The sequence below is a fragment of the Cavia porcellus genome, unplaced genomic scaffold (assembly GCF_034190915.1).
Source record: "Cavia porcellus strain 051 isolate PalLab524CR breed Dunkin Hartley unplaced genomic scaffold, mCavPor4.1 scaffold_7, whole genome shotgun sequence".
Lineage (NCBI taxonomy): Eukaryota > Metazoa > Chordata > Mammalia > Rodentia > Caviidae > Cavia > Cavia porcellus.
This window is the reverse complement of record NW_026947490.1, coordinates 65,112,556-65,137,528: the sequence shown is the minus strand read 5'-3', so window position 1 is coordinate 65,137,528 and position 24,973 is coordinate 65,112,556. Positions and strand designations below refer to the sequence as shown.

Below are 24,973 nucleotides of genomic sequence, written 5' to 3'. Positions count from 1 at the left end.
TGAACAGTTTAACACTTTAGACCTTCTCTCAAAATTAAAAAAAATTTTACAGGAAGGGTAGGGATTTAGCTTAGCACAAAGATCCTGAGTTCAACTCCCAGAGCTAGGGGGGTGGGGGCATAGGAGAGGGGTGGAGCAGAAGGAAGGAGAAAGGAACTGTCATCATTCCTCAATCAGCATAAACATTTAAAAATAAACAAGCAGGTGTTTCTGGTCTTGCCTGGCCAGGAAAGAGCAGTTTATAAACTGAGGGAGGGGACCAAACATTTATGTTGCTGTCGAGCTCCCTGGGACTTGCTTTCCTGTGGCAGCTGCTAACCGTGCGGATAGGAAAGCAGTGACCCTGGGGCTGTCCCCAGGGTTCAAGTGATGAAGGTCACCATGGTGGTGTGATCCCTGATAACCAATGGGCCCCATGTCTCTGATAAAGCCCTGTCTTGCTGGCCTCAGTGGTCCATGGATGCTCCCTTTCAGATGTCCAGCAGCGGAGCAACAAGATGACCGTCGCCTGCCACGATCCTCTGGTTCAGACCCGGTCCCTTCCAGTAGCGTGGCACTGTCCCTTAGAGGTCCGTGGCCACACCTCCTCACTTCTGGGCTCTGGTTTATGCAGAGTCAGTGGGAACCTTCCTTTCTTCCCAGGAGCCTGGTGATTCACAGATAGATCAGAGAGCTGCCAAACCCTTGAGCTTATCTTTTGGTGGGCACAGCGCTGCCTCCCCCAGGTAGGGAGACCCTGTCCCCAACACATCCCCCATGAGTCATCAGTCACTCGAGGTTGTTAGCCCCTCAGATCTTCAGGCCCGACTGCCAGAACTGCCACTGCCAGGGCTCAGGCTCCAAGGACAGTGAAGCCACACAGAGACTGTCACATCTAGGTGAAGATACACATGTATCGCAGAGCTGGTGCATGTCTACATGAAGAGACAGACACACACAGCCGGGAGCGCTGTTATTTCTCTGCTAAACTCCTTCCGTAGGGATCAGGAACTCTCTCTCGTCTCCTGTGCCCTTATTGAGGGCAGCAGCACACCACCCCCCCTTCTCTGCTTACTGCACTGTCACATTATCATCCATGTCCCCACCTTCCAAGTCCATGATGTGGCAGCAGAGGCTTCGTCTTGTCTATGGCCCAAGGCAGTAAGCGCTCAAGTGTTTGTAGAGTGACGTGAGAGCCCTCCAGATCTCCTGCTAAATCCCAGCTCAGCCATTGACCCCCAAGGTGCCCATGGCACAGGCTGATGTGAGCTGGCTTGGTTTCCTGGGCTCTTCAAACCTCTCACCATCTGCATGGAAGGAAGATGAACATGCTTTTGTTTAATAAGGAGATAAAGAGATAAATACTTAGCTAAACACACTGAAAGGTCTTCATTCTTCCAGGAGTGCCACTGTGGAGTGGGGCGTGAGAGGTGATTAAACAGTAAGCAAGCAGTGGGATCACTTTGGCATCACTTGGACCTCTCAGTCCCCTGGGGAATTGCACCCCGAGACCTAGAAGCCAAGGAGAAGGGTAAACAGTGCCCGGCGGGTTCCCTGTCAGGATATGGGAAGAACAGTTCTGGCTGCCAGGAGATCTGGGTGCCAAAGGTAGCACCCTCAGGAGTGCAGCTCAGCTCCGGTGAACCTCATTCCCTCTGCAAGATGATAAGAAATACTTGCCCCTGCCCACCTCGGAGGACGGTTGCAAAGAATAAATGGGCTAAGAGCCAGGAGGGCACTGTGGGAAACTATGGACCCCTTCCAAGCCTAGTGGCCGGAGCCTCAGAGGCTGGCGCACGGGGAAAGTCTAGTGACAGAGGAAGGCGTGGAACATTGCCCTCCCCACTCTCCAGGCTCAGTGCCCCTGACTTTTTCCATGCAGCTCCTGTCCCCCACAACCCATATGTTGTGTGTTAATTTCTAATATCGCAGGATGTGCCTATTTTGGGACATAGGACCTCTGAAGGAGTGATTAAGTTGAAATGAACTCTCACCCTAATCCAACATGACTGGTATGTTTTCAGAATAAGACACAAACACACACAGAGAGCACGGCCATCCACACAAGGAGAGGCCTCAGAAAAACAACCCTGCTGAGCCTGGACTTCCCGCCTCCAGGACTGGGAGGAATGAAAGCCTGCTGACTAAGCCTCTCCCTCTGGTGCCCATGCAGATAATGCAGCCCCTCCTCACTCTTGTCTGCTCTTCCCCTCAGCCTAGTGGGTGTCAGCTGTCCACATCGATGCCCCTCTAGCTGGGCCCAACGAAGTTTCTGGAAACAAATTCTCTAAGCCTGACCCAATGCGCTTAACAGACAGATGTGAGCTGGGGACACTTCCTGCCCAGGTGGCCCCTTCAGGGTTGATTTCCAACATGCCACCGTGACATTCAGGAGCACACACTTCCTGTCACCACCAGCCTACACAATAGGAAATGACCTGCTCCTGTCTGTCCAAAATATGTGTCCTTGAATGACTGATAAAAACCCTGCCTCCTGAACTCACCTTAGAGATTCTAAATCAACAACAAGCAGTGTGTCTGAGAGTGTGTGCTTCCAGTACTTAGAGACCTATGCACAGCCTGTGTCAGTCAGCTTTGCATCAGTGTGACAAAATCTCTGAGACAATCAATTTAAAAGGAAGATAGGTTTAATGTGGCTTGTAGTTTCAGAGGTTTCAGTCCATGGCCACTTGCCTTGTTGTTTTTAGGGCTGGGGCAAGGCAGAGCCTCATGTGAGTGGCATCTGATAGGGCAAAGCTGCTCATCTCATGTATCTGGAAAGCAGAAAGAGAGGGAAAGGGGTAAGATCCCAACACCCCCTTTTAAGGCCACGCCCCAATGACCTAACTTCCTTCCACTAGACCCCACTTTCTATGGTTTCCACCACCTCTCAATAGCTCCTTCAGCTGAGACCAAACTTTAATACAGACAACTTCAGGGGACATTTACGATCCAAATCATAACAACCAGGTTCAGGAATCACTGACCAGCTTGTCGTGGTATGAGCTGTCCCTGCATCTCATAGGTCTTATGTGTGGGTGACAATGACAGAGTATTAGCAGAGACTCTTAGAGGATGTTATGTTTATATTTAGATACCCCCCAAATCCTCATGTGCTCATAGATGAGGGTTTTAGGAGGTAACTGAATAATGAGTTAGCCCACTGATTGGATAGCTAATGTGATGCTGGAAGATGAAGCCTAGTTGGAGGAAATGTGTCCTCAGAGGCATGGCGGGAAGTTTATCTCCCTTCAGCTCCCTTGATATCTCTCTCTCTCTCTCTCTCTCTCTCTCTCTCTCTCTGTTTCCTGCTGCCATGCCATGTACTGTTTCTCTTCCACCCAGCCCCTCTGCCTTGGAGCCAGTTGACTATAGACTGAAATCTCTACCCACTCTGGGGCAGAATAAACCTTTCTCCATTTAATTTGCAGGTATCAAGTATTGCGTCTCAGCAATGAGAAAGTGACTAAGACAGAGGGCACAGGGACATTCACCAAGACTACAGTTAGAACCTCTGAGGACCCCTTTTGTGACACCTGGTAAGCCCTTGCCTGTGTTTCCTTCCTTTAACAGTGAAGAATGACCTCTGCTCAGGATCACAAATCACAAGACACTGGAGGAGCATTGTTAGGGGACATCAAGTCCATGCCCCTTCTACTTGACAGAGACAGCAGTGGGGAGGGGTGACTTACCCACACATAGCCAGAAGGAGGTGGGCCTGGGGTTCTCCCATCCCTTCTTCTCTTCTTGCTTCTTCAATGGCTTTGCTAAACACCATTCCAGCTTCTGAATGTGAAAACCAGTTTGACTGGAGCTCCCCAAGCACCTGCGAGCCGAGCTCTTCAGACACATGATCACATTTGATCTTCACAGCAACCCTCATTGCCCGTATTTTCTGTGTGCCCAAGTTACACAGACAATGAAGTTGGAGTCGGGACTCATTCAGGTCTGCTTTGCTTCAACTCCAAGACATCCACTATCTAGGGATGAAAATTCCTGACTTTATAAACTGCTGGGGAAGTCTCAGGGTCTCTGGTTCCAGGTTGGAATCCTAGGAATCTACTCCATTCTACATGTAGCCATAGCTGGCCTGGTCAGGGCTCCTTCCCGACTCGTTCCTGCTCATCTAGCTTCACAAGTCCTCTGAGCTTGGCCAGCAAGATGGTCAGCTCAGCCAGGGGCCCTGAGATTTCTCCTGGAAGCTCTCAGATGACACCAGCTGGAAGGCCAGGAACCAAGCTACACTGGCCCAGCAGGAGACACTTCCCATCCTGACACCTGTGCTTTCTCTTGGCCTCTGGTTACTAGAGACAACACCATTCCCTACCAGCCACAATAGTGGGAGTACTGCTTCCCAGGCTGAGGGCTCTAACACTTTGCAGTTTGTTCATGCACCTACAGAGGGCGTCCTGCTGGTAGCTGCCAATGGTAGTGTAACAGAAAATGCACCCCCAGTCAATGTACCTGTTTGTTAGTTACCCAGGTAATAGTTCCTGTTCCAGTTCCGGTTGCTCCTGTCTCTTAGAAACAGCTGGTCACTATGATGCACATTGTATAAACCAATCCCCAGTTGATAAGCCATTCTGCCTCTGCACTTGGTGCTTATTTCATATAATCCCTAGATCACCAGAGATCAGGACCTGATAGTCTGAGAATGACCTCAATTAGTGCCTGTCGACATAAATAAATCTGACTCCAAATCCTGCATGTCGTTTCAGTGTTTCCGCTCACCCTTGCAGCAACAGGAGATAGGAAGAGGGAACCTGCTTAGATCTCCAACAACTCCCATCTTGGTTACTTTTCACTCATTGTTGAGACAAAATACCTGATGCCCAACATGAAGGAAGGAAAGATTTATTTCTTGCAGTTCTTGGAGGTTTCAGTCCATACTCAGCTGGCTCTAAGGCAGGATGGCATGCTGAGGGGAGCTATTCATGGTGGCCCCAAACAACAAGAACTAAAGGGCAGAAAAGGAAAGACAGCCTTCTTCCCGTCCTTACACTGTATGTCGGCTCCACTCGTGGGCAGGTGCAACACTCACATCAACAATCCCAGCGCCAGACAACAAACCAATCACAAACACTAGATTCAGCTGCGTCCATGATTGTATGAGGCTCAGGGGGCCACCTAGACACAAACCATAACACCTCCTGCTCCCACCCCTACCAGTCCTACCAGAAGTTTCTGGTCCCTCCCACAACATAAGGTAAATGGCAGGGCTTCCTTCATTTGTCTATGTATACAGAAGAGCTTGTTAAATTCTTGCTGTGTGGCAGACACTGAGAATACAGCAGGAAATGAAAGAAGCCAACCAATCCACACCAACAAAAATCCCTGCCTTTGTATAACCTGCATTCTAGCTGGGGAGACAGAAAGCAAATAAATAACTACATGTAAAGTAAGTTAGGGAAGTGCCAACAAGAAAATGAAACCACAGAAGGCAGACACAAAGTGCCAGGAGTGGTGGAAATTTCTCGTAAGGAAGCCAGGAAAAGCCCTGCTGAAGTTACTTTTGAGCAAAGATGAGGAAGTGGGAAAACAACCACAGGGCAATGGAGGAAGAGAGCACAGGTGCAAAGGCCCCAAGGAAAAAGCAAAGTGAACCAAGCGGGCTGTTAGGAGACAGGGCAGGGAAGTGTGGTAGCCGGAACAGAAGGTGGCTCGTGCAGAACTCCTGGGAGGTTGGCAGAGAGGCGCCCAAATCTGGCTCTGCACCGAGGAGTCTGGCTGCGGGGTTGAACACAGACTGAAGGGGGGTGGGAGTAGAAACTCTGAGCACCAAGCCTGATCCCAGGGAGGTTTGCTGGTTTCCATGACAAAGAGATCTGAGAGGAGTACCTAGCATCACTCCCTGCTGTTGGCTGGAAAGAAGGTCCCAGTCTGTCCCATGCCTTCCCTGACTTTCTGACTCCTTCCTGGTGATAGAGGAAAGAAACTCCCCACTTGCTAGATGTTCTCTAAAATCAAGTGAATTCCAGGAACAATGGAGGTTAGCAGTAGGAAGAATTTATTGAGATAAAGCAAGCCTGTGTCCAACAGGCACAGAAGGGGCCCTGGAAAGTGGATTGCCCGTCAACCCCATTTCTCAAGGGTGTTTTATTGAGCAAAACCACAAGGCAAGGACTTAAAGTGGGACAGGACTGTAATTAATCCATGAGATTACATGTATAATCACTTAGGTAATATTGATCCAGTAGGAAATCACAAGGTAGATATGAGGTGGGACAAGACTATAGCGAACCAGTAAGGTCACAGCAAGGATAGTCACTTGGACGATGTTGATTAAATGGGGATCAAAGCAAGTCCCATAGCAAGTGCACCGGGGTGGACAAGGGCTTTCTTGGAAGGGGTGGTTAGGAAGGTTTGACCCCTACCCAGGCCATTTGTGCCTACTTAGAATATCAACCACTGCCCCTCTTCCCTAGGGGAAGTATGTGGGTAAGCAGTTCTTTTTCTTGAAGCCCGACCTTCAATGGATGCCCCTCCAGTCACACCTGTCTTCTGCATTGATCCCCTCGAGGGCCCAGTGCTGTCTGACGGCCTGTAATATTGCTACCTAACTTAGCTGTCTATAATACTCGTTCCTCAGCTTGTCCTGCCCAGGAAGCAGAATCCACCTCAGGTCTTAGCAGCAGCACACCTGGAGTGAGTTACTAGGCCCCCTGTCAAGATGAAGAGGACTAGAACTTGGGGCTCACGCTGGTGCTGCCGGGCTCACTCCTGACCATGCTGCATGGCGGTGACTTCAGTGCAGGCCACTCCACAGAGGCCCTGGGAACACCGGGCAGCAGCCTCGAGCTGCGTTCTGAGGCCCCATCGGACATGTTGCTGATGGAATTCCAACCCTCTCCCCCAATGAAGGTACACAGGGTTTCCCAATGCCACTCTGCAGAGACCTCTGAGAAGGTCACCAGAAGCCGGGGTCTCTTCTAGCCTGTGCGTGTGGGCTGGAGGGGCAGAATCATCTGCTCCAATACCCCACCACACAAGGGGGCCGTGTAGTACTCGGGCAGGTGCTTAGCCTCTCTGAGCCACCAGTGCTTGTCCATGAACAAGTGTGACTTTAACACTGACAGGGCAGAGAACCTCCTCTACATCTACCGTCTGGTAAGTGTCCAAATGTGTACTGATGCATCTCCAAAAGATGCTGCATCATGCAAATGACTGCATCACAGCTCTTGAGATCTCACCCAGAGGGTTGGGGGAGAAGTACAAAGGAGAGAGATGTGAATTTCCCAGGGTAAACATATTTATTGCCTATAGCAAACATATACTAACAAAAGGGCCGGGGATACAGCTCGGCAGCATAAACACCCACCTGGCAAGCAAAAGGTCCTGAGTTCAATTCTAGATATATAAAAAAAAAGGAAAAAGTTTAAAAAAGAGGAGAGCCAGGCATGGTGGCACACTCCTATAATCCCAGCACTGGAGTGGCTGAGGCAGGAGGATCGTTGCAAGTTCAAGACCAGCCTGGGCTACAAAGTGAACCCAAGGCCAGCCTGAACTATGTAGTGAGACCCTGTCTTGAAAAGAAAAAAAAAGAAAGAAGGTATCAAAAAGATACCTTACCTTCTATAAGACCACAAAAGGTAGACAAGCTTGAATCCCCTGGCTTTAGCTCGGGTCTCCAGCCTTTGCAGGAGACCAGCTTTTTAGGTGGTCAGTGGCCAGCAGCTAGGAATGCCATCTTGTCCTCCCCAAGATTTGGCTTTGGGGGTTTGCAGGAAATTCTGCTGTGTGTGCTTTCTGACAGAGCAAGTGTGTCTCCTCCTGCCCCCACAGCAGCCTGCACCTTCCAGGAGCAGGTGAGGGAGGCTGCCTGGCCCTGGCAGCGGAGTCACAGTATGCCAGCCAAGAGGCTGTCTGGGGCGGTGCCAAGGGATGGGCGAGACAACTGTGCACAAGCTCCGGGGCCGCTTTCTTTCCCGAAAGATCTTCATTTCCACACTAATTGCAATTTCAGCCTGGGTTTCAGGTGCCCGTGTGCTGCACTGAGCTGGCAGAGTCCTCCCTGGCCTGCTTCCTGGGCCTCTGTTTTCTTGGCCACACGTGGCCAGCCCTAAATTGACAAGGAAAAACACAGCTCTCCAAATTATTTAGGTGTCTTATCTGGGTTATTGTGGAGGTTGGGATAGATCCCAGACAGGCTTCAGCCGCTGTGAACGCAGGCCTGACCAGCCCTGCCTGCCTCCCAGCTTCCCTGTCCTTCCTGTTGCAGACTGGTAAGATCTGACTCTTCCAGCTCCTGTGTTGAAGGCCTGCTGCCACCGTAGGCACAATGGGGTGGTGGAACTTTAGAAAGGGGCCCAGCAGAAGGAAGTGAAGCCCAGAAGTTAGGTGAGCCCCAGAAGGGAGGACTGGGACCCCGTCCCCTTCCTCTGCTTCTCGCTGTTTCCAGGCTGCTAACAGCCTTGTCCCCTCCATGTTCCCTGCTCTGATCGCTGCCCCCTCAAACAACGGAGCCCGACAAGCACCTACTTTCCTGCCACTGAGACACAGCACCCAACACCCTCAATTTACAGGAGAAAAAGCTTATTTTGCCCTAAAGTTTCAGCCTATGGCCAGTGGATTCCAAAACAAAAACAGCATGGCAGAAAAGCCTAGCAGAGAAGTGCTCACCCCGTGGCAGCCCGGAGGCAGAGAAGGGACAGACAGCCAGGGTCAAGAACACACCTGTCCAGGTCAGGCCCCTGGTGACCACTTCCAAGCAGGCCGTCTCCTGACAGCACATTCATTCAGTGACTGAGCTCCTCCAACAGATGCCAAGCAAGGCCGGCACTTCCAAACACAGGAAAGTCGGCGGGTACACAGAACTCAGAAATCAGGGGCCCAACTAAACCTGCCCTAAATCGATTCTCTCAGCTGTTTTGTGACAGCAGCTGAAACCTAACACACTGACTACAAATAAATTTCACTTTCCTCAGTCTTCTTCCCAGCTGCTCCACAAACCAAGTAGCACAAGAAGGCCGGAGCCAGAACGGCTGGTTTTCCTGGGCAGGGAGATCCTGTGGGACCTGCAGACCTGCCTCCAGCCCTCCCTCTGAAAGGCAAAAGCATTTAAGGGCTGGGGTGTGGGCCGAGGAGAGGGGAAACTGCAAAGTGGAACAGGGGTTTGGACAGCTGCAAGGAGGTGGGTGGGCGGGACCAGCATGGACAGTCCAGCAACACAGCCATCTGACAGATGGGTTTTGTTATTGCTGCCCAGGTCTGGGGCTAAAGGTTCAGGGTTTGTACATTGAGTACTTTAGGGTGAAAGCAGGAACCATTTCAGCTGTCACACATTTTCCCCAAGAGTGGGAACAGAAGGAGGCTGCACTTAAGGAGGCTCATAAGCATATCTGAAAGAGGCTCCTCAGGTGTACTTCTTAGCCCTTCCTACTGCCTAGGCCCCTTCTCTAGCCGTCAATGAAATGTAAGATTGTAAAGTCGTATTGCCAGCGGGTCCGTTTTCTGCTCGATGCAGTGCATAGCTGGTCTGCACGTTGACAGCTAAAGGGGAAATAAAACGCAAAAACTAAGAGGGGAAAAAGAAAGCCGCCATGCAAAGTTGCAGGCTGGCTTGGTAATAGCAGCCCTCGCTCCTACTCCGGAGGCTGGTCCAAGCCGAGGAGGATTTTGCTCAGTTAAGCAGAGTCTAACCTCTAGGCTATCATGAAAAGGGTAAGGTTTGTTACCAGCTTTGTATGCTCCAGTCGTCGGAAGACAGCAGGGAAATCACATTAAGCGCTGGCTGCCAGGTTTTGTGGGGAGGGTAAGACGAGGTCTGTGAATGGTCCTGGGAGAGGTTTGTTACCTTGACCTTTAGAGCTACCTGCGTCCTGATTGGCCAGCTGTGCTGCCCTCTCCCCTGGGACGTAGGGGAAGGGGCGGGGAGAGGGCTGGATTTGGTAAGGCAAGGGTTAGGCGCCCCGTGCTCCGGGAGCGCGCAGAGGTGGGGGCAGGTTTCTGGGGCAGGAGGGGGCGTCCCTTGGCAGTGCAGCTGCGGAAGACAGGTTCTTGCACAATACAGCCACCTCACCGAGGCCCAGCCTTGTGCTCTGCGACAGGCCCGGTGCAGGCCGTTCCGAGGCCTCGGTGGGGAGCAGAGAGCGGCTTCCTCAGGGGCACTATTCATCAAAGTCCTGTTGCCAACCCGGAGATCTCGCCCGCAATGCTAATGGGAGTGGAAGCTGTCCGGGGACAAATCACGGCAGAGCCCGGGTGGGAACCAGGCCGCCTCGGCCTCCGCCTGGCCCAGCCATCTGAGGCGGGGCATCCCTAGTGTGTATTGATCTGCTCGCGCCCGGCGCGGTAACCACGACGACCGCGCGGGCCTGACCCCGCCCCGCCGCGAGAGCCCCGCCTCCCCGAGCTCCCCATTGGCCATCTTCCCTGAAGCGCTCGAAGCCACCAATCATCATCTACGTCTCCCTACAAAGGGTGGAGAGACTGCTCCTGGCGGAAACCACGCTCTGCAGGAGGATCCTGCCTGTGGTTTAATTGAGGTGAACGTTAACCCTCATAGGAGAGACAGAACGCGAACTGCATTACCTAGTCCTATGCTCTTAAAGGAGCACTGCGAGCCCAGGCGGCCCTAAAAACCAACTGTGGCCGATCCCCGTGACGAAGAGCCGTCAGATTGGGCTCATCCTGGTTGTGGAGACTGCAGGCTCCATCACTTCCTGAAGCATGTCACTTCCCATGCGAGGGGGACTCTTCAATTTAAAAAGTACTGAATAGTCCGTCTGGATCCTTCAGTTCCAAACTTCTGAATCATGCCCCGGAAGCCAACGTCGTTCGGGCATTCAGGTCTGAAATTCAAAGCACCGTATGGGAGGCTGGCTTGACATTTTTTTCTTTGCCTCTGTCTGCAGAGAAGAATTAGCTGTCTCATTCCCCTTTGCCGCAGGGGTAGTAAAAATCAATAGTGCTTCATCTGCAAGGGAGATGAATTTCCTATCTAACCCCTCGAGATCAGGGAGGCCTGCGACTCAGGATTGATAGAACTGTCAGCTGTCAGACCCACAGGGGCCATAAATAATCCAGTCCAACCCCTTGGCTGTTCTGGTGAAGACAGTTGCACCAGGCCACCGGCTGTGGAGAGCCTGGGTGGAAATTAGTGCTCTTTGGGCTATGCCATGCAGGACAGCCGTGGCCACTTGCTTTCCTTGGGGACCCCAGTTTACTGCCTTTTCCCTTCCTCTTCCTCCTCTTCTCACAATTTCCAATAATAATTGGCAGTGTGCAAATCCAGCCCTCAGAACCTAAGAGGCAAAGGCCACCCTGAATTTTCTGATCCTAGCAAGCTGACTTCAACTTGGCCACTATCTGAAGTGCTGTCAAACGTGGGCGTTTCTGCCACCTGCAGGCTGTGACTCTCAAGGAGTTACAGCTGATTTCACAGATTCAAAGCCTACAGAGCACAGCGGCAAAACATTTGGTTAGCAATGGCATAACCAATTGGCCAGATTCTCTTGAACACTGAATCCACTAAACTTGGTATCTGTAAGACTTGCAGCCACCAAGAATAGACTTCCTCATTTCACCAAATGTGTATCTTGGGAGCATCCACCATTCATTGGACTCTTGGTAGCCTCAGAGGGTGCAAGAATTTGCCAGTTTCACAAAGAATCATTACCCTTGGACAGCTTGTGACATGATTGGTCAGACAGAGCCCTGTGCTGAAGCAACCTAGATAAGTCTACCTGAAAGGTTCCCGCCACTCCCTAGTCAGTACATATAAAGGAGGTCACATGAGTTTTAATGTTCAGGTTTTGATTACTCAAGAGTCCTCACCTCTAAAACATTAGGACCTTCAGTGCCTCCGCCTGTGTTTCTTTTCCAGGGCCTGAAAGGCCATTAAAACCATCACTTCCCCATTGCCACTGATGGCTCTGTCCCACACTGTTAGGATCCCTGACTTTATATAAGGCTGAACTCTGAAATGTAGCCCAAATGCAGGAGGAATAACAGGTTCTGTGCAGTGTCACGTGAGAGAACCTAACAGATTGGGTTCTTTCCCTAGGGCAGTGGTGGAGAATCTATGGTACCCATGTTGTTCAGTTTTCTTTTAAGACAAAAGATGTTACTGTATGAGATGGCTTTTTTTTTTCTCTAAACTAAAACTTCAGTATTTAGGTTTAATAGCAGTGTCAGCACTTTATGACCCATAGGTGAGTTGGGGATTGCAGTTTGGGCACTCATCTCTAAAAAGTTCACCATCACTGCCCCAGGGCTAGCTCTTCTCTCCATGCCTCTGGAGTACTTGGCTGTTATTTCTGTCCTGATAAGGACTTGAAGAAAACAACAAAACAAAAGGCTAAGATGCGTGTGATGCATTTCTTTTCACCCTACAGGACAAAGCCCAAAATCTTTCTCTATCTTGCTCAAAGCAGATCCTGTGCCATCCTTAACTGGCACCAATTAAGCACCCACTCTGTGCTGGCATTAGGGGTGTGGTGCTAGATTAAACACATAAGACCAGAGCCAGCCTCCACAGAGCCTGCAGACTCCAGGCAGTAGTGAGAGCAGCAGGCAGAGATTCCCAGCACAGGTCAGCACAGGACCTTCCTGCAGGAGCCTCAGGGAGAATGCATGGTGGAAGCAAAGTGTGAGAGGTAGGAGGAGATGAAGTCAGAGAGCACCACATAGCCAGGTCTCCCAGAGCCTTGTAATGCACTGCAAGAATTGGAAATTGGTTCGAAGTACAATGAGAAAATTTTCTCCTGAATTGGATGGGCTTAGGAGGACCCCACAAGAAAGAAGATAGGAGTAAAGCTGCCTAGACAGCAGGTCAGGATTCCCTGCGGGGCTAGAGACAGAAGTGGAAGCATAATACTGTAACTCTTACTTCCAACCCCGAGCCCCACCCTGCACAAACGTAGGGTACCTGTTTCTAGAATAGTAAGGGCAAAAGGTTCCTGGGACCCACTTATCACCCCGTACTCCCAATGTGCCCCTTTGTTCTGGGATGTAATGAGCACGCGTTTATCCCTTGGTAGTGCAGAGGCAACAGGGGCAACCAGAGAAAAAAGAGTGAAGAAGGGTCGGTCTCACAGCAAGCAAGACGTGCGGGACACTGCCGGACAAAGCAAACAAGAGGCTTTCGCTGGGGAAACTCAGGCGTCTGCATGAGGAAGTGCTGCCCAGCACATTTGGAGACAGCCTCTTCCTGAGCATGCTCAGTTCACGGTGGTACACACGCCGAAACCAGCGGACAGGAACATCTCCTGGAGAACCCCAGCCACTCAGGAACATCTCCTGGAGAACCCCAGCCACTCATCCTTACTGGAAAGAAGGGCCGGAGACAAAGGCTGTCCCCGCGGCCCCTGCCTGTGGCCAGGCAGGCTTCACCTAAAAGCAGCCTTCCCCATGGTCCCTGGGTTTCATCAGCCCTCCTAGACTAGCCAACTACCAGATGGAATCAGATCAAAGCAAACCCAAGAGCGTGGGGAGCACCTCGTGGCTGCTGCTGGACGCGTGAGTTACACAGAGTCTCTGCAGGAAACTTACAGGGTGAGTAAATGCAAAATAAGCACACAGACTAGACACTCAGTTCCCATGAATCTGCCCCTAGGAAATAGTGAAAGAGACCTACACACACAATGGTTCCTGCATCGTTTTAAAAAGTTTTTCTAAAAGGGCGGGGGGGGGGGGGAATATAACCTAAGTAATTAATGATAGGGATGAAGTGGTCTCTTGTACTTTGACAGCTGTGACATAGCCCTATCAAAACTAATGTTGGAGTATGTACCCTAATAAATATTTAATTTATTATAAAGTACATATGGGTATAACTGAGCCAAAATATTATGTGCATGATTAAACACACATTATGGTCACTGTAAGCATATTATTTATTTTATTTATTTATACTACAAAACTACTTTGGCATAGAGCAATGTGATTTTGGATATGTTTGGTTATACATTAAACTCTTAGGTCAATACTTTGTTATACAATTGAAAATTTAATATAGTTTTATACATGGTTATAATAGTTGCCATAATTGAAAACAATCTTTTATAATGACACAGATAAAATAATATAAAAGTAGAATTGAGCATATATGATTTACTACATCAAGAAATTAATTTTCATTTTCATAGCCTAAGTGAAATTCTATTTCTAAGGTATTAATGACAGGTCTTTTATATTTCATACAAAGGCATCCAATCAGAAGACACTGCCCACCAGTAACCAGCTCGGGGTGGGAGGCAGCAGCTGGCCCTTCCCCAGCGTCTACTCCAGCAGCCCTCAGGATGCTTCCGCCCCAGGTAGCCAGCATGGGCTGGAAAAAACGGCAGCCAGCCCTGCACCAGCACACCCAGTGGCCACCACTGGATACCCATAGCCAGCACTGACTGGGCAGGAGAAGCCAGGAGAACCAGACAGTCATGCTCCAGAGAAATCGTAGCCAACGTGGGAAGTGTCTGGGACCCCACTGCCTGCTTGGTTGGAAGAACCCAAGAAAAGTGAAGAAGAAGAAGAAGAAGAAGAAGCACAAGGCAGTCCCTGGTCTCCAACCCAAGCAGAGCAAGTCCAGGAGATGAAAATACGGAAGAGATCAGGAGTCGCACACCGGAAGTGTCTGAAGTGACGGCAACTGAAGTGAAGAAACAACCTCAGGAGGCTATAAAAGAAATTAGATCAGAAATACTATCTCAGGTAAAAGAAGAAATGAGAAACATAATAAAAGAATCGCTAAGTACCTCTAAAGAAGACACAGATAGAACAGAGGAGCAGAGGAAAATGAGGGAAACTCTGCATAAACAATATGAGAGATTTAGGCTGCATGACACAGATTCAAAGAGGTATCCAGGCAATTAAAAACTCCACTGAAAGTTGAAAAAAACACTTGAAAGAAACTGAAGATAGACTTTCAGACCTTGAAGACGGGTGGGCAGCTCACAATCATGAAAAGAAAGATATCATAAAAATAACAAGAAACCAGGAATTAACAGTTCAACAACTGCAAGACGACACAAAGCAAAATAACTTCAGAATAACAGGTGTCAGTGAAGAAGCAGGGGTCAACACAAATGACATTAAAATTCTATTTACAGATTATTAGCAGAAAACTTCCCAAACATGGGAACAGGACAAGATATAAGGTAAGTGAGGCATATAGAACTCCATCTAGCCATAACCAAAATAAATCTACACCCAGACATATAATAATCAAGATTCCAGAAATTCAACACAAGAACAGAATAGTAAAAGCTATTAGAGAAAATAAACAAATCACCTATAAAGGAAAACCCATCAGAACCACGACAGACTTCTCAGCACAAACCATCAAGTCAAGAAGAGCTTGGAGTGAAGCATTTCAAGTTCTGAAAGAAAACAACTTCTAACTCAGATTGATGTACCCTGAAAAATTATCTTTCAGAATTAAGGGAGAAACAAGATACTCCCATGACAAAGAACAACTGAAGGAATTCATGACCACTAAACCCTACAAAGAATACTGAAGGACACTCTAGAGAGAAATAAAAAAGACCACAGTTCAGGAACAGCGGCAGAAGGGGATCACAGAGCAAAGCAGACAATGGAATGAAGGGAAAAGTAGGCAGCCAATGACAGGAAAATAGCACGGCAAAGACAAACCAGTGCATGTTGGTCATAACCATTAATGTAGGTGGCCTCAATTCACCAACAAAAAGAGACACAAGCAGAGTGGATCAGAAGACAAGATCCATCAATATGCTTATTGAAGAAACCCATTTAACTCAAAAAGAAATTCATAGACTAAAAGTCAAAGGACAGAAAGCAAGCTCTATGTGACAGGGAATCAGAAAAAAGCAGGGGTAGCTCACCCATCAACTGCAGAATAGGTAAGAAAGATGTGGCATACAATTTATTATAAATATACACTATACAGTGGAGAGCTACTCAATTATAAAGAAAGTTAGACTTGAGGCTCTGGAGGGTAAATGGATACAGCTTGCGACCATGCTCGTGGGTGAAATGGTTCAGAGTCACATGGGTGAGCATCACATTGTCTCCCTAGTGTAAAAACTAAAGGAGTGAGTGGGACCCAAAATGCACAACAGATGTTATGAAGGTGAAAGGGAAGGAGAGGTCTAGAGGGGAAGGCAGTGGCCATTGTTAATCTATATCCTGTTTTGAAACCTTCTGTTGTTTTCATTATTTTGTTTAGCTTGGTTTTATTCTGTTTTGTCTTGTTGGATTTTATCATATTTAATGGCATGGACAGCTATTTCAAAAATAACAAAATGTATTAAAGTAGCCATTTTTGAGTTCCAGTTATCTTGTTTCAAAGCCCTGTTTTGCTCTGTTTTCTTTTGATTGATTTTATTCTGTTTCGTTTTGTTTGATTTTATTATGTCTGATGGTGTAAACAGCTACTTTGAAGACAACAAGATGCATTATGGTAGCCACTGTTGTATTCCTACTGGCTTGTTTTGAAGTCCTGTATTGGTTTTATTGTGTTGTTTTGATTGGTTTTATTCTGTTCTGTTTTGTTTGATTTTATTGTGCCTGATGCGATAGGAAGTTATTTTGAAGATAGCAAGAGGCATCTTGGTAGCCATTGTTGGTTTCCTTTTATCTTGTTTTAAAGTCTTTCATTACTTTCATCATTTTGTTTTGATTGTCTCTATTCTATTTTATTTCTTTTGTATTTTATTCTCTTCAAAAAAAAATACAAAGGTATCCAAACACTAACATTTTCATTGGCAGATCTTTTAACAAGTAAGAAAATGCTGCTTCCCCATTTTGAGTTGAGCAAATATGACAGTTTTTATAACTGTACCTAGTCTAGCAATCAAGTCATCACATTGGAAATCAAAATGCTCTCAATATTCTTCAAAAGGCATTAATTTTGCTACTTGTTATTTAATATCATCATCATAGCTTGAGGGACAGATTCCAAGTATTGCTTCTTGTGTTTGTGTTTGTTTTTGTTTTTGAGACAGGGTCTCCCGCTGTGTAACCCTGCTGCCTTGAACTCACTGTGTGGTCCAGGCTGACCGGGATCTCATGACAGTTCTCCTGCATTAGGCTCGCAGTGCCCGGATTACAGGCTTACAGGCGTATACTACCACGTCTGCCCCATGTTTTTATACACATCTGATCTTTGTGTAGATAACAATTTTTTAACACATTTTTATGTCCTTAAGAATAATATAAATGTTTCATGCTCTGTTAAGAGCTCTATTTTAGAAATTGAACCACATCACTATTTCTCAGTGGAGACCTTGGCCCTTCCAGCTCTAATTCTTTGCTGTGGTAGTTTGCTAAGGAACATATTTCTAGTGTGACAGAGGTTATTAGACCGTATTTGTTGAACACTTGGTGCAGCTGAAATACCTCAAGCAAATTAGTTTGTTTAATTTTCAAACCTGTCCCTCAAGAGGCCCCAGTTGCTATCCCCACTTCATAAGCAAGGAAACTGAGTTATGGGAAGTCACGTGCTGTGACCTAGATTCCAGGGCTTCGTATGTTGAAATCTAATCCCCATTCTGGAAATGTGATCTGAGTGTGGAGTCTGAGGTGGGGGCTGTGGCAGGTGATTGAGACAGACAAGGTCACTGTGATTGGGCCCTGTTAGCATTATAACAAGAGAGAGGCCAGATGACATATGTTATATGCCAGCTTCCTGTTTCTTGCCATGTGACACCCTGTGCCCCTTAGGACTCTGCCAGCAAGGCCTTCACCAGATGTGACTTTACACCTTGACTTTGCACCTCCAGAACTGTGAGCTAAGCTAAGCCTTTTTACTTTATAAAGCAATCAACCTCAGGTATTTTGTTGTAGTAACAGAAATTGAACTTACAAATTTAAGTAACTCATCCACACTCACACAGCTAGCAACCAGCAGCACTGTAATTTGAACCATGACACTCTGGGTCTGCTATTACCCATGATGTGACACTGGCCACTTTATTAGGGTGCACAAGAATCTTGTTATTGCAGTAGAAACCTATGCTCTGGCTGCACTTATGTTTGCATTTTTTAAAGTCATTTATTATAGTATGGCTCTGAAATGTATCCCCAAAGACCATGCATTACAGACTTGGTCCCCAGGGTGGCATTACTTGGAGGTGGCAGAAACTTTAAGAGACAGGGCATACTGCACCCTTGAATGGCTCTGTGGCATTCCAACTGTCTTGTTTCCTGGCCATATGTGAGATCCTCCAAGCACTCCTGCCACAGTATGCCAGCTCCCCACAAGCCCAAAGCAATGGAGCCAACCAATCATGGACTGGCACTTCCAAAACCATAAGCCAAAATAAACCTGTCTTTATAAGTTGATCATTTCCTCAGAGTGATGGAAAATGTGAGAAATCACCATTATGGAAGACATCATTCATTACTGAGAATGTACCTCCCCCTTTCCTATGGTGTAGACCTGGATTGTTTCCCCCAAAGTCTCATGTGCAGGGAAGGTGATTAGACCATGGGGTGCTATACTCATTGGTGGGTTAGTCCACTAATGGGTTCATAGCTGATACACAGTTAGGAGCCGGTGTGGTTGAAGGTGGCAGATCTCTAGGGCGTTAGCTAGAAGGATATGTCTCTTTCCCAGGCTCTTGCCTTCACGCTGCTTCCTGGCTGCCATGATGTAAGCAGCTCTCCTGCATCAGACCCCGCTGTGTCCTTCCTGCTGGGCGCCAGTGGACTACAGACTGAAAATATGAACCAAAGTAAATGTCTCCTTCTTTAAATTACATGCCTGTTATTGTGTCTCAGGGATGAAGAAAGTGACTAAGACACTTTCATTGTCCTTTTGTGGTGGCTTACAAAAACTTACCTCATGTGTTTCATTTTTAAAGGAGAATTTAGCAACTGCAACAACTGAACACTGTTGGAAAAATGTGCAGTCTCATCCAACTGTATGGTAAAATTCCCACACTGCACACTTCCTCTCATGTTTGTCTCCAGAAATTCAGCAACTGCTTCCCATGCATTTTAATGGTGTTTTATTCTAAAAAATATTGCATTTAAATTCATTCTCACATTTTTTTTCCATGTGTTATTGTGGGCATTATATACAGTTTCTGAGCATCTAAGTATTTATTACTATTAGTTTAGTAAAAATGGCAAAGCGCTGAAATGTTGGATGAATTCAAACGTTGGTGGGGAAATACTGCACTTTGTCCATCCATTCTATGTTATATTTTATCATCTTGCCTATGGTGAAATTCTCACTCTCTTATATCTTAAGATATGATATACACATACTGTACGGTCATTATTAATGACATGGCTATATATTTATGAGTTATGTAATCATCTCAAGATGTTCATATATTTTGGGCTGATTTTTTTTCAGATCTGGTTGTACTGTTTTTATTTCTAACAAAAATTACAAGTTCATAATGGGAGCTAAAGAAGAATCCACTCCACCATTTTTTGAGTTTTTCTCTCATGCTGTGCAATTTCTCTGTAGGAAGGTTTTTAAGCTAGCTGGCTGTGAGAGTTATTAGTTAAAAGAATATAATCTCGTTCCACAAAGATGCAAGAGCAGTAAGCAGCAGAGAAAACAGCCTCTCGAATGAGAGTCACCATCCAGAAGCTGGAATCTCTAGAGAATCATGAGGAAGACAAAAAGGAAAGAAGGAAGGAAGTGGGTCCCCTGGACCCGGGAAGAATCTGAAGTGCAAGTTGAAGCCCACAGAGAGAGTAAAAAGAAAACTTCAAGGAAGACCAAAAGTGGTAGCCAGTGGTGCCTCTCCCTGAGAAGACAGGACTCACTGCTCAGACCTAGGGATGCACGATCATGGCGGTGGTGACCGCTGGCAACTCCGGGAGCCTCTGCAGAGACACAGCAGTGGAGGTAGATGTGAAGGACAGCACTGGCTGGTGGTGAGTGCGGAGGACTCAGTCCTCCTGCAGGGAGAGAGCAATCAGCCAGGAGCCAGTTTGGAGTCGGGCTGGCCAAGCCCAGAGCCCAGAACTGCTGCCGACTCCCTCCAGCAGCTCCTGGCTGGGCGCAGACCCATGGAAATTGCCTGGACTTCAGCAAGCCCTGTGAGCCTGCTCTCAGGGCAGCCTGCTGAGGTTGACCACTACTCCACCAGAAAGCAACTGCTGGCTGGCTGGCTGGCTGGGACAGATCGGCAGGATCTGGGACTCTGCCTCCAGATGTTGTCTACTAGTGAACCCAGAGAGAATCCTGGATGTGAACTATTTGTTTTTCTTTTTCTTTTCCAGTATTTTTTCTTTTTTCCTTTCTTTTTTTTTTGTTTGTTTGTTTGTGAATTTTGGGATTTTAGTTTTGTTTTGTTGTTTGATACAGGGTCTCAATATGAAGTTCAGCTGTCCTTGAACCCACTTTATAGCCTAGGCTGCTCTTGAACTCACAATGATCTTCCTGCCTCAGCCTCCTGAGTGCTGGGATTACAGGCAGGCACCACCATGACTTCACTGTTTTTATATGAGTGTGACAGTGGTTCCTAACCTCTTTGGGGGCATCATTCTGCTCTTCCTTCTTTCTCTTCCGTTGCTCTTCTCCTTTAGTCTTTTGCACCAGTTCTCTCAATTTGGTGTGATCCCCCTTTGTCCTCCAATCTTATTTCTAATCTCTTTCTCTTTTTCACCTCTCTATTTTCTCTTTAATCCAGTTTAAATTTGAACCCTCAAAGACAAATATGGACACATTATGGACTTATATGTAACATGTAATTATCTGGTTTGTTTTGCATTTCATTATATAATTACAAATACATTTCATATGATTAAAAGTTGCAAATTAAGGATTAGCTCAGTCTGTTGTTTCTAGGCTGTGTTTGATGCTATTAGTATCACTATAACCAAAATTGACATAATTGTTCTAAACAGTTGTTGGTCCTGATAATCCATCACTGAGATTAACTAAGGGTTACAGAAAATACTGTGGCACAGTGCCAAAGAACAAAGGTCTCTAAAAAACTGAAGAGATAAGATCTTACAACAGACTCCAAATCCAAAAACTGGAAGATACTTCACAGAAGTAGTCTTCACCTGAAGGTCTTAAACATTACAAATAAAGCAACCCACCATAGGCGACTTGAAAGGTTCTTGCCCTAGTATAAATTTCTGTACAGTTATGGCGGTGGTCTAACATGGCAGAAGGCCAAAGCCTACCACTTCCTGCTTCTTCTTCAGCCCTAATTGCAACTCCCCTTTCTGTTTGCACACACAGAAAATTCCATTCGGTTCCTCACACTTCATCAATATCCACCCCATGCACCACTTCAAGCAGAGGTTATATAACCCTCTGCCTCTCTGTATCTGGTCGAAGGAGACAACCCAGCCACCATGGGTTGTGTGCTCCTTTCCACGTCCTCAACTCAATAAACCTGTTCATTTTGTATGTTTGCTTCTGTACTGCACCAGAATACTCTAACACAACTTGCAAGCATCACCCTGAAAATTAAACTAACAAAGAAAAGAAATGAGAAGACACTTAAACAAAGTGCAGCCCCAGACATCCAGTTCACCAAAGGCAAATCCAGGGGGCTATGAGAGAAACAATCTGAAAGCCCTCCACCAGGGCTCTCTGAAGTGGAAACAACAAAGCAATTGTATGAGGCTCTGGAAAAAATGAAATCAGAAATAATCTCTCAGATAACTACAGAGACTACTAAAATATACTCTATGCTTGGTGACATTAAAGCAGGCACAGACAAAAACAGATGAGTTTAAGCAAATTATGGAAGCTCAGTGTAGGAGAGAAATGAAATCCATAAAGGAGATTCAAGCAGATATTCATGAGAATAAAAACTCCACTGAAAGTATTTGAAAATAGATTAGACAATGTGAGGACAGGATCTCAGATATTGAACACAGGCTTACACTTAATGACCAGGAAAAGAAAGATTTCTCAAAACTAGCAAGGGAACATGAGAAATCAATTGAGCAGCAGCTAGATAAGACAAAGAAGAATAACTTAAGATTAATTAGAGTCAATGAGCAAACAGGAGATACCACAAATGACATTTTTAAAAAGTTCACAGACATCATGACAGAAAACTTTCCCGGTAGACAAAAAACTTTGACATACAGATAAATAAGGCATATAGAACTTCAGTTAGAAATGATCAAAAAAAATCTACAGCTAGCCATAGTGTAGTCAAGATTCCAGAAATTCAACACAAGAATAGAATCCTACAAGCTATTAGAGAAAAGAAACAAATCACCTATAAAGCAAAGCCCATCAGAATAACAGCAGACTTTTCAGCACAATCTCTCAAGTCAAAGAGAGCTTGGAGTGAAGTACTCCAACTTCTAAAGGAAAACTAGTTTCAATGCAGATTGATGTATCCTACAAAACTATCTTTTGAAATTGATGGAGAAATAAGATACTTCCATGACAAAGAATACCTGAGAAAATTTATGACCACCAAACTAGCACTTTAAAATGTGTCCTGAAGGACATTCTAGAGAGAGATAATAAGGACTACAGCTCCATGAAACCCAATAGAAGGAATCCACTAGGGAAGGCAAACCACTAGAAGAAGGGGGAAAAATGGGAGAGCCAACAACAGGAAAGTAACATGACAAGGATTAGTCAGTACATTTTAGTTATAACCATCAATGTTAATGGTCCTAATTTACCAATCAAAAGACACAGACTGGCCGAATGGATCAAGAAGAAAGATCCAACTATATGCTGCATACAAGAAACACATTTAGGGCTGGGGATTTAGCTGAGTGGCATAAAGAACTGCCTGACAAGCGCAAGATCATGAGTTCAACCCCTGGTACCCCCCCAAAAAAACCCCAAGAAACACATTTAATTCAAAAAGAAATTCATAGAATAAAAATCAAAGTATGGAAAACAATACTTCATGTGACAGAAACCCAGAGAAAAGTAGGGGTAGCTATTCTATTTGCAGACAAAGTGAATTTCAAGCCAAGACTGATTAAAAGAAATAAAGTCACTACAGCCTCCTAAAGGGAACAATCTAAGAGGAAGAGATAACAATCAAATATTTATGCAACAAATACCAGCACACCCGACTATATAAAACAATTACTAATGGACCTGAAAAATGACATATGCCCTAATACAATTGTATTAGAAACCCTCAATATCCCACTGTCACAAAAAGACAGATCAACTAGGCAAAGAATCAATTATGAAATATTAGAACTAAATCAAACTTCTGAACAAATGGACTTGGTAGATGTCTGTAGAGTGTTCCACCCCTTGACATTAGAATATGCTTTCTCCTCAGCTGTATATGGGATGCTTTCCAAAATAGACCATATACTGACTCATAGAACATTCTTAAGTAAATGCAAAGAAATTGAAATTATCCCATGCATACTATCAGATCACAGTGCAATGAAACTGGAAATCCACGCCAAAGAAAACCACAAGAACTTTTAAACACACGGAAATTAAATAACACCACCCTCTTGAACAACAAATGGGTCACAGATAAATCTAAAGAACAAATTAGACAGTTTTTACAGTTGAATGATAATGACAATACAACATACTGAAACTTGTGGGACACAATGAAAGTAGTCTTAAGAGGGAAATTTATAGCAGTAAATACCCATATCAGGAAAACAGCAAGCACATATCAACAACTTAATGTTGAACCTCAAACTTCTTAAAAAAGAAGAGCAGGCTAAACCAAAAGCTCATACAAAGGAGGAAATTATAAGGATCAGAACAGAAATTAACACAGTGGAGACCAAAAAAATAATATAAGGAATCAATGAATCAAAGATTTGGTTCTTTGAAAGATTAAATAAATTGACAAACCCTTGGCCTACCTTATTAATAAAAGAAAGAAAGAAAAGACTCAAATCTATGCAATTAGGAATAAAAAGGATGAAATCACAATCCTGTAGAAATCCAGCAAATCATCTATACCTGCTTTGAAAACTTATATTCTAATAAGATGGAAAATACAGAAGAAATAGACAAATTCTTAGATACATATGAATTACCAAAGCTGAATCAAGAAGATATAAAAACCCTGAATAACCCAACATCAATAAATAAAATTAAAGATATAATTAAAAACCTATCAATAAAAAAGTCCAGGCCCTGACGGATTCACTACTGAATTCTACAAGAAATTTAGAAAAGACTTAACACCACTATTCTCAAACTCTTTAATGAAATGGAAAGAGAAATAATACTTCCAAATTCACTCCTGGAAGTAAGTAGATACCCAAACCAGAGAAGAATCCAGTTAAGAAAGATAATTATAGGCCAGTCTCCCTAATATTGATGTAAAACTCCTCAGTAAGATACTGGCAAACAGACTGCAGCAAATTGTCAGGAGGATTGTACACCATGATCAAGTAGGATTCATCCCAGGGATGCAGAGATGGTTCAACATATGTAAATTCATAAATGTAATATACCAATTAACAAAGCCCAGGATAAAAATGATATGATCATCTCAATAGATGCAGAAAAGCTTTTGACAAGTTTCAGCACCCATCCATGATAAAAACCCTACCAAAAATTGGAATAGATGGTCTTTATCTCAATCTGATAAAAGCCATCTATGACAGACAAGCAGCCAACATCATACTAAATGGACAAAACTGAAAGGTTTCTCTCTAAAATCAGGAACTAGACAAGGATGTCCACTGTCTCCACTCTTATTCAACATAGTCCTAGAAATTTCAGCTTGAGTAATTAGACAAGAGAAAGAAACAAAAGGAATAAAGATAGGAAAGGAAGATTGAAGAAGATATTAGAAAATTCTGTGCTTTTGGGCAGGAATAATCAGTATAGTGAAAATGGCCATACTTCCAAAACTCGTATACAGATTCAATGCTATCCCAATCAGAATTCCAATAGCACACATCACAGAATTAGCGAAAACAGTCCTAAAATTTGTCTGGAACCAGAAGAGACCTAGAATAGCAAGGGCAATCCTGAGCACAAAGACAAAATAGGGGCATCAAATCCATGACTTGAAATTATACTATAAAGCTACTCTGATAAAACAGCGTGATACTGGAAAAAAAGACCAAAAGATCAATGAAACAGATCAGAAGATGCAGAAATAACTCCAGACACACTAAGCCA

At 45.4% G+C, this 24,973-nt stretch overlaps 2 long non-coding RNA genes across 2 annotated transcripts; one reads left to right on the top strand and one right to left on the bottom strand.

Moving 5' to 3' along the window:
- Positions 1–2,609: 2,609 nt before the first annotated feature.
- LOC106027414 (uncharacterized) lies at positions 2,610–9,812 on the bottom strand. Its single transcript, XR_001201006.3, has 3 exons — positions 9,654–9,812; positions 3,672–3,959; positions 2,610–2,753 (listed from the first exon to the last, which is right to left on the bottom strand). It is a non-coding gene; the product is annotated as an uncharacterized LOC106027414 (long non-coding RNA).
- Positions 9,813–9,861: 49 nt separating this feature from the next.
- LOC134477004 (uncharacterized) lies at positions 9,862–16,228 on the top strand. The gene is made up of 2 exons (XR_010048875.1): positions 9,862–13,473; positions 14,126–16,228. It is a non-coding gene; the product is annotated as an uncharacterized LOC134477004 (long non-coding RNA).
- Positions 16,229–24,973: the final 8,745 nt, after the last annotated feature.